This window comes from Macrotis lagotis, chromosome X (assembly GCF_037893015.1).
Source record: "Macrotis lagotis isolate mMagLag1 chromosome X, bilby.v1.9.chrom.fasta, whole genome shotgun sequence".
NCBI classification, from domain to species: domain Eukaryota; kingdom Metazoa; phylum Chordata; class Mammalia; order Peramelemorphia; family Peramelidae; genus Macrotis; species Macrotis lagotis.
The window spans coordinates 615,585,518-615,597,887 of NC_133666.1; positions in this window are offsets into that span (position 1 = coordinate 615,585,518).

Below are 12,370 nucleotides of genomic sequence, written 5' to 3' on the forward strand. Positions count from 1 at the left end.
GTCAGTTTGAATTAATTTCAACCATTTATTTTTGACCAATTTAACTGATTTAAGAAGGTTTAAAACAGATTGAAGTAATTTAAACCCATTTTTATTGGTTTTAGTCCATGTGAACTGTTTTTTTTCAACTTGTTTAAACTTGTTTCAACTAGTCTGAATTATTTTTCACCAGTTTTAACAGATTTGAACCATTATCAACTGGCTTGAAATGGTTTGAACTGCTTTCAACCAATGTGAACTGGTTTAAATAGTTTGGAATGGTTTGACCTGTCTGGCAAATTTAACCAGTTTGACCTGGTTTCAACGGATTGAACCAATTTTCTAGTTGGCACTTTGGAGAACTGAACCTAGAGTCAAGAAGATGTGGATACAAATTTCACCTAACATATCTTCTCACTGTGTGATTCTGGAGCAAATCTAACTTGTCCTCAGTTTCCTCAACTGTAAAATCAGGGTTGTTGTGAGAATCAAGTAAGATAGTATTTTCAAAATGCTTAGCACAGTGTCTGGTACCCAATAAATGCTTAATAATTTTTTCCTCTTCCTCCATCCTCCTCCCTCCCCCTTCTTTAGCAGGTAGCCCTCCTGCCATGCTCAGAAGCCTATGCACCATGAAGTGAAAGTCACCCTTCCAATTAACAATTCTATTTTTAAAAAATACTTGACAAGATGGTGCCAAACTGTGGTCACTTAATAAGCACAATCTAGATCTCCCAAAAGGAATTTTAGCAGCTGAAAAAAGAATAAGTAAAGAGCATATGATCAACAAATATTGACTGACTACCTAATTAATTGACTCTGACTAGTTGCCCGCCTTACTGGTCGGGAAATTCATTGGCTGGCTACCTAAGTGATTGTCTGATTGATCAATCCCCTTGTGACCGAATCAGCTTTTTGAATTGCTGCTTCTCTCACATAAGTTGGAGATGAGACTGTGATAAAAGCAAAATTCTTGGTGGGTTTCTGTAGTGAGAAGGAGAGAATTAAACCAGACCTGGGACCTAGTTTATCACATGGGGATGAGAGGGATGGAAGCCCTAAAGAATATAGAAGAATTAGAACTAGGCAGGGCTCCAGCTCCACAGATAATCAAGATGGGTTTCTTTTCACCCTTCAAGCTTTGCCCACATCCTTGCCCCTCTTGTCATCCAGAGGTGACTCTCAATTCCTGATTTCCATGAAGTTCCTTGGGAATTTTTGTTATGCCTCCAGTCTTTGAGGACTCCTGGACCAAATCTATAAATGGATTTGACCTGTGAATTCTGAACTCTGAGCTTCACTAAGGAGGAAGACTCACCTAGGCAAAGATACCCATGATTTTCTCTGGTGGAGGAATCATTGTATTGCACATTTGAAAAGTCTTCTTTCTCCTCTTAGTTGAATGCTGTAAAGGCCGGGGGGAGGGGGAGTATAAGGAGGCAATTTTGAGTTCATTACAAGAAAGGACTTCCTACCAATGAGAGCCATCCAGTGAATGAAAAAGCTCCATGAAAAAGTAGCAAGTGGATAAAGCATGGGCCCTGGAGTCAGGAGTACAGTACTTGGGTTCAAATCTGGTCTCAGACACTTAATAATTACCTAGCAATGTGGCCTTGGGCAAGCCACTTAACCCCATTTACCTTGCAAAAAAAAAAAGTAGCAAGCTCCTCTTCACCAGAAATGTTCAAGGAGAATAGATATGGATCTTTATCACAGATGCTATCAACAAACAGGAAACAAGATCAGATAAAATTCAAATGCCTTTCATTTCATAAATATATTCAACTAGTTTTAAATGAACCTAACTGCAGTTATCTAGCTCACATCATATCATTCACACTGAATGACAGAATTTGAGAGTTGGGAGAGATAACAGCATTCACTTGATCCAGCCTATATCTATAAAGAATCCCTGCAAAGTGATCATCTAGTTTTTGGTAGTCACCCTACAGAGTTTTCCACCTCTGCTGAAAGACTTACAAAGAGGGAAAACACTCTACCTCTCAAGTCAGTCCATTCGACTTTTGGTCATTACTGTTTAAAACTTTTCCTGACATCAAGTCTCAATTTACCTTATTTTGATTTCTACCCAGTGCTCCTGTTTCTGTTCTTGATGACATTTTTAAAAAGACTGTTAATGCTTCTTCGCCATGATAGCCTTTCAAATACTTCAAGGAAACTATCATGTCCTCTATATGCAATCTCCTCTCTAAGTCAAACATCTCCATTTCCTTCTACCAGTCAGTGAATGAGACAATTAGCGTTTATAAATTATATATTTGCATAATTTATGCATATGTTGTATATATATTTATAATATATAATTTATAAATGCTTGCAGTGTGCTAATCACTGTGCAAGGCTGTAGACATACAAAGAAAGGATAAAAGCATTCAGAGAATTCAGTCTAGTGGAAGAGACAACATGGAAACAACTAAGTTCAATGGAGTTTTAGACAGGATAAATTGAGGGTATTCTTAGAGGGAAGAAACTAAATTAAGAAGGACTGGGAAAGGCTTATTAGCTGAGACTTGAAGGAAGTCAGGGAAGTCAGCGGAATGTAAAGGGTGAGAGCTCCAGGCATGAGGGACAGTCAGTGAAAATGTCTGGACTGGAGCGTTGTGTGGAATACCCAAGGAACAGATTCAAGGATTTTCACCACCCTAGTCACCTTCCTCTGGACACCCTCCAGATTATTAAAGTTCTAAAATAGTGTCCCCTACAGCTGAACTCAATAGTCTCAATGAAGTCTGATGATGGTAGAAGAGAGCTGGACTATTGATTGCCTCTTTATTCCTGGAAGTAAGGATTTCTTTAATGAGAAACAAAATTCCATTGACTATTCTGGCTGTCAAATCACACTAAGCTTGTAGTCCATTAAAACCTCCAGATCTTTTTCAGACAAACTGCTGTTTAACATAATTAGTAAATTGATTTTTGTTAACCATGCAAAAGGCTTTATAGTGATTCCTATTGAATTGTTTTTTACTAGATTCACTCCAGTGATCCATTCTGGCAAGATCTTTTCAGAGACTCCCATCAAGAGTGGTACTCCTCCCTCATAAGGATTTAATCTATTATTTTATCCAAATCAGTGATAAAAATGTTAGTGAGCACACTAGGCAAAGCACCAGATGTAACCCATTCCACCCATGCCTATTCTACTCAGACCACCATTTTCCACCTCCCTTCTTTTTGGACTTCCCTTAAGATCCTTCAGTATTGGGAGATGAATTGTTATCTGGTACATTGCCCTTCCCACTCCATGCCATAACTTTACTGTTCAAACCAGCAACTCCACCTCCTTCCCTCCTTCCAGCTCCCCTTTCTGTGCTGTCTTTCCTATGCTTGTTTGCATTTGTACCTCTATTATTTAATACTTAACATATATTAAGTATATTTTCCTTAATAAATGTTTTGTCTTTTTACCTATTTGTCCTTGTGTCTAACCAGTCATCCACAGATTTATCTATCTATTTATCTATCCATCTATCCACCTATCTACCCATCTAACCACCAATCCATCCATCCATTCATACATACATACTACATATATACATCTTTTCAGAAATTGCCAGATCACACCATTTCCTTTTAAAAGTCTTAGCAATCTGGTTCCAGCCCACCTTTCCAGCCTTATTTCATATTACTTTTCCTCATTTGCTCTGCATTTCAACCACAATGGCCTGTTTGGTACACTCTGTTCCACTTACAAGGTTATTCCCTATGTTTAGAAAGTCTTTCCTCTTCCCCTTTGTCTCTTATAATCTTTGGTTTCCTCCAAAGTCTGTCTCTAGCTCCCAAAGAAAGTCTCTCATCTTTCTTCCTGTTGTTCCTGCCCTCCCCAGGGAAATTTACTTTATATTATTTTGTACTTGAAAGTCAAAGTGCTATTATGGGTGGTGTGCAGAACTCGAGTCAGGAAGATCTGGTTTTAAATCCTTCCTCTAATACCAGCTAGGTGACACTGAGCATTTCTCTGAATTATTCTTTCATCAGTTTCCTTGACTTCTTTGCTTTTGTATCCTCATCTGTAAAATGGGCATCATAATATTTGCTGTATTTAACCCATAATGTAGATGTAAGAATCAAATCCCTTTTCCAAGTTTTAGAGTGCTTTTAAAATGTTAGCAATTTTTTTATATTGTTGTTCAGTTGCACAGTCATGTCCTACTCTTTCTGTCCCCTTTAGGATTTTTTTGGCAAAGATACTGGAAGAGTTGCCATTTCCTTCTCTAGCTCATTTTCCAGATGAGGAAACTGAGACAAACAGAGCTAAATGACTTGCTCAAGGTCACATAGCTAGTAAGTGTTTGTGGCCAGATTAGAACTCAGGAAGAGGAGTTTCCCTGCCTCAAGACCAAGTGCTCTAGCCATTGCACCTTCTTGTTGTCTGTAGCAATTTTTATCACTATTTAATTTTCTTTTAATTACACATTTTCTTTCTCCCAATTGAAAATAAGCTCTTCAAAGACAGGGACTGCTTTTTGTCTGGCTTCAAATCCCTAGCACCTAGCACAGGAAGGACTTAACTGTTGAATGAAAATCATACTGAAATCCGGGGACATTATATTCATAGTAAATTCACCACTTTAGTAAATCTATCAAAAGTTAGTGATTAAGATGGAGAAACTGAGGCCTTGAGATGTACAGGATGTTTCCCAGGATCCCACAATGACTTGGTGACTCAGATCAGAGATCAGGCTCAAGCTCATGTCTCCTGGCTCCCAGCCCAGGCTTCTTTCTATTCAATCATGCTGACCTCTCTCAGCCTCAAGAGGGCCTGAGAATTTCAGGCTCCTCTCTCTCTGGCTGCTGATTATATGCCCACCCTTCTCTTCCCTCCCCTTCCTAACCCCAGGGAACACTCTGACTGGCTTATTAGAAATTAATATTTAATTCCCTTCTGTGGATTTAATTTAATTATTCAATTTATTATCGCAATTACTGGACAGCACTTGGAAGGCAAATTGCCTGCCAGAAGTAGGAGAGGGTAGATGGGAAAGAATGGGAGAGTGGGAAAGATAACAGCCTTAAACTGATTTTCAACTTTTCTCTGCAGACATCCCCTAAAGGAAGTTATCATCCTGGATCACTTACCGGAATCATTGTGTCCCAACTCCCTTTTCTCCTTGGAAAGTTCCTTCTGCTATAAATGTAGAGGGTCTCTTATTTTGGTGAGGCCCCCTCCTCTGCCATTTTGTCCTTCCATGACACCATCTTCCTGGTGGATACCCACTGCCTTCCCACTCTGCATAGAACCTGAAAGCCATTGCTACTCCTCATTCTCCTCTAATCCTGACATTGAGTCTATTACCAGGTTACATCAACAGATCTAGTATCCACTCTAGGTCATCTGCCTGACCACTGCCATCCCTCTGATGTCACTTGTACATTAAACATGTTTGTAAATAGCTGTTTCCATGCTGTCTCTCTCCCAGTAGAAGAAAAGCTCCTTGATATCAGGGACTGTGTTTTTGCTTATTTTTTTATACATAGTAATTACATCAGTTGGTAAAGGATTTCTGACTCATTCATTAACTGACTGACCTCCACCTGGGCTTTTGTGTTACTGTTGTTCAATCATTTTTCAATCATGTCCAAGTCTTCATGACCTCATTTAGGGTTTTCTTGGCAAAGATACCAGAGTGGTTTGCCATTTCCTTCTCCAACTCATTTGATGGTTGAGAAAACTTAGGCGAACAGGGTTAAGTGACTTGCTCAGGGTCATATAGTTTAGGCAGTATCTGAAGTCAGATTAAACTCATGAAGAGAAGTCTTCCTGCCTCCAAGCCTGGTAATTCTATCCACTGTGCCACCTAGCTACCCCCATAGGTGTTTAGAGGTTCAAAAATCTAACTGGCTTCTATGAAAGATGATAAAATTGAACTTCAACAAGATTAAGCCACTTATTAGAGGTTACAATTGTAGATGTCAGCCTATAAGTCAATAAACATGAATTAAGGCCCTACAATGTGTCAACCACTGGGAAAACAAAAAGAAGCTCTAGACCCTGCCCTCAAAGAGTTTGTAATCTAATGAGGGAGACAATAAGGAAGAAAAAAGTATCTATGTATGTACAAACTACATAGGAGATAGATTGGAAATAATCAATAAAGAGAAAGCACTGGAATATGGGAAAAGCTGCTGAGAGAGGATGGGATTTTTAAATGAGAAGAGAGAAATCTAGGGAAGCTTGGAGGAGGGAGAACCTTTCAGGCAATGAGATCAGACAGAGAAAATAACTGGACCAAAAGATGGAGTATGCAGAAACAGCCAGGAGGCTGGTCCTACCTGGTTGAAAACTTTGTGGCAGGTATAAAAATATTGGAAAGGTAGAAAGGGTTTGGGGTATAAACAATGAGTGGAGGAATTTATACTTGATCCTGGAGGTAGTAGGAAGCCAGTGGAGCTTATTGAGTTGGAGGAGGGAGCTGACATTCTCAGATGTGATATTTAGGAAAATCACTTTGGATACTGAATGGTGGATTAGAGAAAGGAGATACTTGAAGAAGAGACCCACCAGTTTTTTGCTGTAGTCCAAGTGTAAGAGGACCAGAACCAGCTCCAGGGTGTGGGCAGGGTTAAAAGATAGAGTTTGAGAGATGTTGCAAAGGTGAAGCCAGGCAGGCATCAACATCAGAGTAAATATGGACAGGAGGAAAGATAGTTAGGAGTTGAGGATGACAAGTTTGCTAAGTTGAAAGCTTGAGGAACTGGGAGAATTGTGTTGCCCTTTATAGTAATATATGGCATTCAAGTGGCCAAATGGATAGAATACTGGGTCTGGAGTCAGGAAGACCTGAGTTCAAATGTGACATCAGTCCCTGAGCAAGTCATTTCACCCTGTTTGTCTTAGTTTCCTCATAAGGGTGGAAGAAGGAAATGGCAAACCACTCTGGTATCTTTGCCAGGAAAACCCCAAATAGTCACAAAGTGTTGAACACAACTGAAATAATTGAACATCATATAGTAGTAAGGAAAATAGGGGATAAAGCGAGGGCTTAGGCAGAAAGATTATGACATTTTAAGTTTGTACATATTGAATTTACTGGACATTTCATTCCAAATATCTGAAAGGTAGCTAAAAATAAGAGTTTGGATGTCAACAGAGAGTCTGGGGCAAGATAGGTAGATTTAAAAATCAACTGCATCAAAAATGGTAATTTCATTCATGGGAACTAATGAGATCATGAAATAAAGTAATATAAAGGAAGAAAAGAAAAACCTAGGACAGAACCTTGAGGAGACACCTACTGTTAGAGGGCATGATCTGGATGAGGATCCTGCAAAGAAGACCGAGGAGTGGTCATATAGATAAGAGGAAAATCAGGAGAAAGTGGTAACCTCAAAACCTAGAAAAACGAGTTTCTTGGAGGAGGGAGAGGGTGATCAACAGTATCAAAGGCCACAGGGAATCAAGGGGTCAAGTAAATGCTAAACAAGATTCAAGTCTAAGTCTGGTCTGAGCCCCAAATCAATGAGAGGGGGAAGAGAGAGAGGGATAAAAGGTAGTACTAGAGAAAGCTTTAAGTTGGGAAGTCAGATGATTGGGTATCCTAGACAAAAATAATGACACTAAGAAGAGAAGCTGACTTATTTAAAAGGAAGAAAATTAGCATTTATTAATATTTGTCAAATACATCTCATTTATTGTTCATTCATTATGGGAGATAGGTGCTGTTATTATTTCCATTTTACAATTGAAAAACTAGAGATCAAGTGACTTGATCAGGGTCACACAGCTTGTAAGTACTTGAAGTCACCTTTGAACTTGGATCTTTCTCACTCAGATCCAATAGTCTTAGCAAAATGCCTTACACACATTAAGCACTATATAAATGACCACTATTGTCCACTGCTTCCTATAGAAGAGGGAAAGATGATGAACTCTTTTTGAGACATGTTGACATTGACAACATGTTTTTGTCCTGCTGTCAGTTTGGGTAAGCAAAGGAGACAATGACTTGTGGGACATTCACTTAGAAGTATTGGTTATTTGGGGTCATTGAAGTTATCATAATGAATGAGCCTGCCAAGGGGATGAGTGTAGAGAAAGAACAGATGATAGAAACATTTACATTAATGGATTTAGTAGAAGATGAGTAGCCAAGGAGGAAGACAAGAGAAGGACCAATTAGAGACAAAAGAGGACATATGAGATAGTCTTAAAAGGGAAGAAAAGAAAATTAGGTAAGCACACACTGTTGGAACTTTTTTTTTGTAAGGAAATGGGGTTAAGTGGCTTGCCCAAGGCCACACAGCTAGGCAATTATTAAGTGTGTGAGGTCGGATTTGAATTCAGGTACTCCTGACTCCAGGGTTGGTGCTCTATCCACTACGCCATCTAGCGGCCCGATGTTGGAACTTCTTGAGACTAGCAATACATAGTAGCTGGTACTTATTAAATAATGAATGTTTTTTGATTGATAAATTATAATAATTTAATAATTAAGTGATTTACTGAATGAAAAGAATGTTCAGTAGCAACAAAAATTTCAAATAGATCACAGAACATAATCAAAAAATAATATTATATGGAGATAAGAAATCAGTGACCTTACAGACAGTAACCTTACTGGATTAATTATGCCTTCATTTCAAGTCCAGTCTTTTTAGCTTAATAGTGAAGACCTTTCAGGATGTTTTCCCCAGACTACCTTGCAACTGTGATTCTCACTGGTTCCTAACTGGTACCTTCTAATCCAGCCAAACTGACCCCATAGACTCCTACTCGACACCACAATCTGCCACCTCTCATTTCCTAAGACCAAAAGTTATAGTTCTCTCTATATTCCTGGGGTCAGGAGTTATATTTTTCTCTTTCCCCAGCACTCCTCCTCAGACAAGGAACTCCCTGATGGCTAGTTATCTAGGCCAATCCCCTCCTTCAATAAGTAAGAAAGCTAAAGCTGAGACCTCTATAAAATGAATGAATGACAATCAAAAGGCATTTATTAAATACCTATTATATGCTTAGACCCTAATCTAGGCACAGAGAATACAAGTACTAAAAATAAAACAAGGAATACTGGCAAGAAGTTTGCACTCTAATGAGAGAGACAACAAGAGCACATAAAAATATACAGTATAAATATGAAGTGAATAAATGTAAACATACAAGGTAGTTTAATTCAAGGTACTAAAAGAGGATAAGTAGCAATATTTTTGGAGGATCAGGGAAGACTTCTCACAGAAGGTGGTATTTGAGCTGCAGTTTAAAGAAAGACGCACTCTGGGAGGCTGAAGAAAGGAAGGAGTGACTGAATGAGGCTCTATTATATATATATATATATATATGTATGTATATATACATATATACATATACACACATATATGTATGGAGAGAGAGGGAGGGAGAGAGAAGGAGAGGAGAGAGAGGGAGAAAGAAAAGGAAGGAGGGAAAGGGAGAGAGAGAGAGGAAGAGAGTGAGAGGAGAGAAGAGAGAGAGGGGGGAGGAGAAAAAGGGAGAAGGAGAGAAGGAGGAGAGAGGGGGAGAGGTAGAAAGGGAGAGAGGGAGGGAGAGAAGAAGAGGTAGAGAGGAGAGGAGAGAGAAGGAGGGAGAAAGAGAAGGGAAAGAGGGAGAGAGAGAGAGAGAGAGGCGAGAAGGAGAGGGAGGGGAGAGGAGAGGGAGAGGAGAAAAAGGGAGAAGGAGGGAGAGGAAGAGGAAGAAAGGGAGAGAGGTGGGAGAGTGAGGGGGAGGGAGAGGGAGAGAAGGAGAGGGAGAGAGGGAAAGTTGGAAAGAAAGAGAGGGAAAGAGAGGGAGGAGGTGAGAGTGAGAGAGAGGAAGAGGGAGAGAGGAGAGGGAGAAGAGGAGAGGGGGGAGAGAAAGGGAGGGAGGGAGAAAGGAGAGTGAGAAGGGAAGAGAGAGAGGAGAATAAGGGGAGAATGAGGAAGAGGAAGAGAGGGAGAGAAAGAGAGGGAAGGGAAAGAGAGAGGGAAAGAAAAGGGGAAAGAGACAGAAAGGGGGGGGGGGAATCTATATAATAGTAATTCCCACACCTTCAAGAACCCTGAGAACCCTATCATGGGTGCACATGACTTTGGTCAATATTTGTATTCTTCCATGGAAATTAATTCTCCCCCTATGCAAGGAAGACTGGAATTTATATCTTTTCATCCTGAATAGCATCTTTAGGAAGATGACTTGGGCCGGGGCCCAAAACCATTTGGAAGGCCCTGGTCTATAAACGCTACTTATTCCATGTGCTACCATTTAAATGTCCCAGGATTCCTTCCAGCTCTACCATTCCCCATTCCATCTTTTAAAACCTTGAACCCTCAGTTCCAACTGTGGCGTTCTCTTCCAAGTCCCAAGGTTCTCCCACCCTCCTCCGGGGTTCTAAGGCCCTCCCCAGCGCCCACCCACGTTCTCTGGCTCCCCACAGAAATCAGGACAACTTGTTAAACTCCATCTTTCCCCTGCTTCAACCAGAGCTGGCAAGCGGCCTTATTTAAATGAGGTCCTTCCCTGCATCCCAAACGCACACAATATGTTCTGCGATTTGTTTGCCTCCAGCATTTTTATTACTTGCTTTGTTACCTGTTTCCTGGAGGAATGCCGTTCAAAGTGACCGGCTCTCGGAGGAGAGCCAAGCTGGCATCCTTCCCGGCAACTGCTGAATGAAGTGCGGAGGGTAGGGGGTGGAAAGCGAGTTCATCTTCCTGCTCCTTGCAAACAGGGGGAAGACGGATGAGGCGCGAGATGAAACAAAGGACAACCTAGAGCGATTAGGGTTCTGGGTGGGCCTTGAAGGAAGAAAATACTGTTCCCCGACATCTGCCTCCTCCCGGAATCTGCCCTTGACCGCCCAAGCGCAGCATTATTATCTCCTTTTTCTGACCCCGGGCAGGTCTCATCATCCAGGCTTAGGAGAGAATTCAGTCGTTTTGTTGTCATTGCCATTATTGAGTCGTTTCAACTCTTTGCGACCCCGTTTGGGGTTTTCTAGGCAGAAATACAGGAGGGTTCACCAATTCCCTTCTCCAGTTCGTTTTACAGGTGAGGAAGCCGAAGTATGCACTTTTTTTATACTGTAGCAGATAAGAGGTGTCAAATAAAGAAGCCTGAGAGACTTTAAGAGGAAAATGTCCCTTTGGAGAGAGAGAAGAGACTAATCTGAGGGAAGGAGGGAGTGGCCCCTGAATTGAATCTTTTTTTTTAGGTGTTTTTATTTATTTATTTTTTTGCAAGGCAAATGGGGTTAAGTGGCTTGCCCAAGGCCACACAGCTAGGTAATTATTTAAGTGTCTGAGACCGGATTTGAACCCAGGTACTCCTGACTCCAGGGCCGGTGCTTTATCCACTACGCCATCTAGCTGCATCCCCGCCCCCCCAATTGAATCTTAAGGAAAAGAAAGGTGTTATTAGAGTTGTGTTCCATGCAGGTTGCACAAATATCGGTTGGTTCTTGTCCATCCTTATGGAAGAAGACCAAAATGACATCGCCATGTTTGAGACAAATTACCGACTGTGGTTTATCAGACCACTATGAGCTCCCACAAATAGTTCATGTGAATACGTGAGATGGGTATTCTTAAATATAACAATGCAGAGCCAGCTAGGTGGTGCAGTGGATAGAGCCCCGGTCCTGGGTGCGTGTGGGGGGACCTGAGGTCAAATTTGACCTCAGACACTTGATACTTAATTTGCTGTGTGACCCTGAGCAAGTCACTTAACCCCATTGCCTTGAATAATAACAATAATTAATAATAATAATCTAACAAATAGGTGGAGGTGGGAAGTGGCAGATTGAATTAGGAAAATAGGTCATAATAGAGTTTGGTTGATGTGGAAAGAGGCATATATCCTCTGGGAGGACAGAATCAGGGAAGGGAATTGGAGTATGGGGATAGACTATAGATAGATAGAAATAGACCCCAGAAAGTTATAGGGAAAATGAAAGAGAGAAAATGGCAGGAAAGGGAGGGTGGTAAGTAAATTAATTAGGTCTACTTTTAAAAAGCTGGAATTTTGAAGGAGTGGGTCCCATGAAGGCTGTACAAATAATTGAGGTCTGGATTGGACATAAGATGAAATAAGAGAAAAGGGTTTCAGCTTATCATTTTTTCTTTTTTGCAAGGCAAATAGGGTTAAGTGGCTTGCCCAAGGCCACACAGCTAGGTAATTTTTAAGTGTCTGAGACCGGATTTGAACCCAGGTACTCCTGACTCCAAGGCCAGTGCTTTATCAACTGCGCCACCTAGCCACCCCTCAGCTCATCATTCTTAAAGTAGAAAGCATATAGAAGACAATTCCTTCCCTTTGGGAGAATCCTTAGAATCCAAACATTGATATTTAAGTATACAATGGACCATCTTCTAGCCTCAATCCTTGTCCTATGCTGGGGATCTTCCAGATGACTTTGATTGGTAAGCAATATTTCCTTAT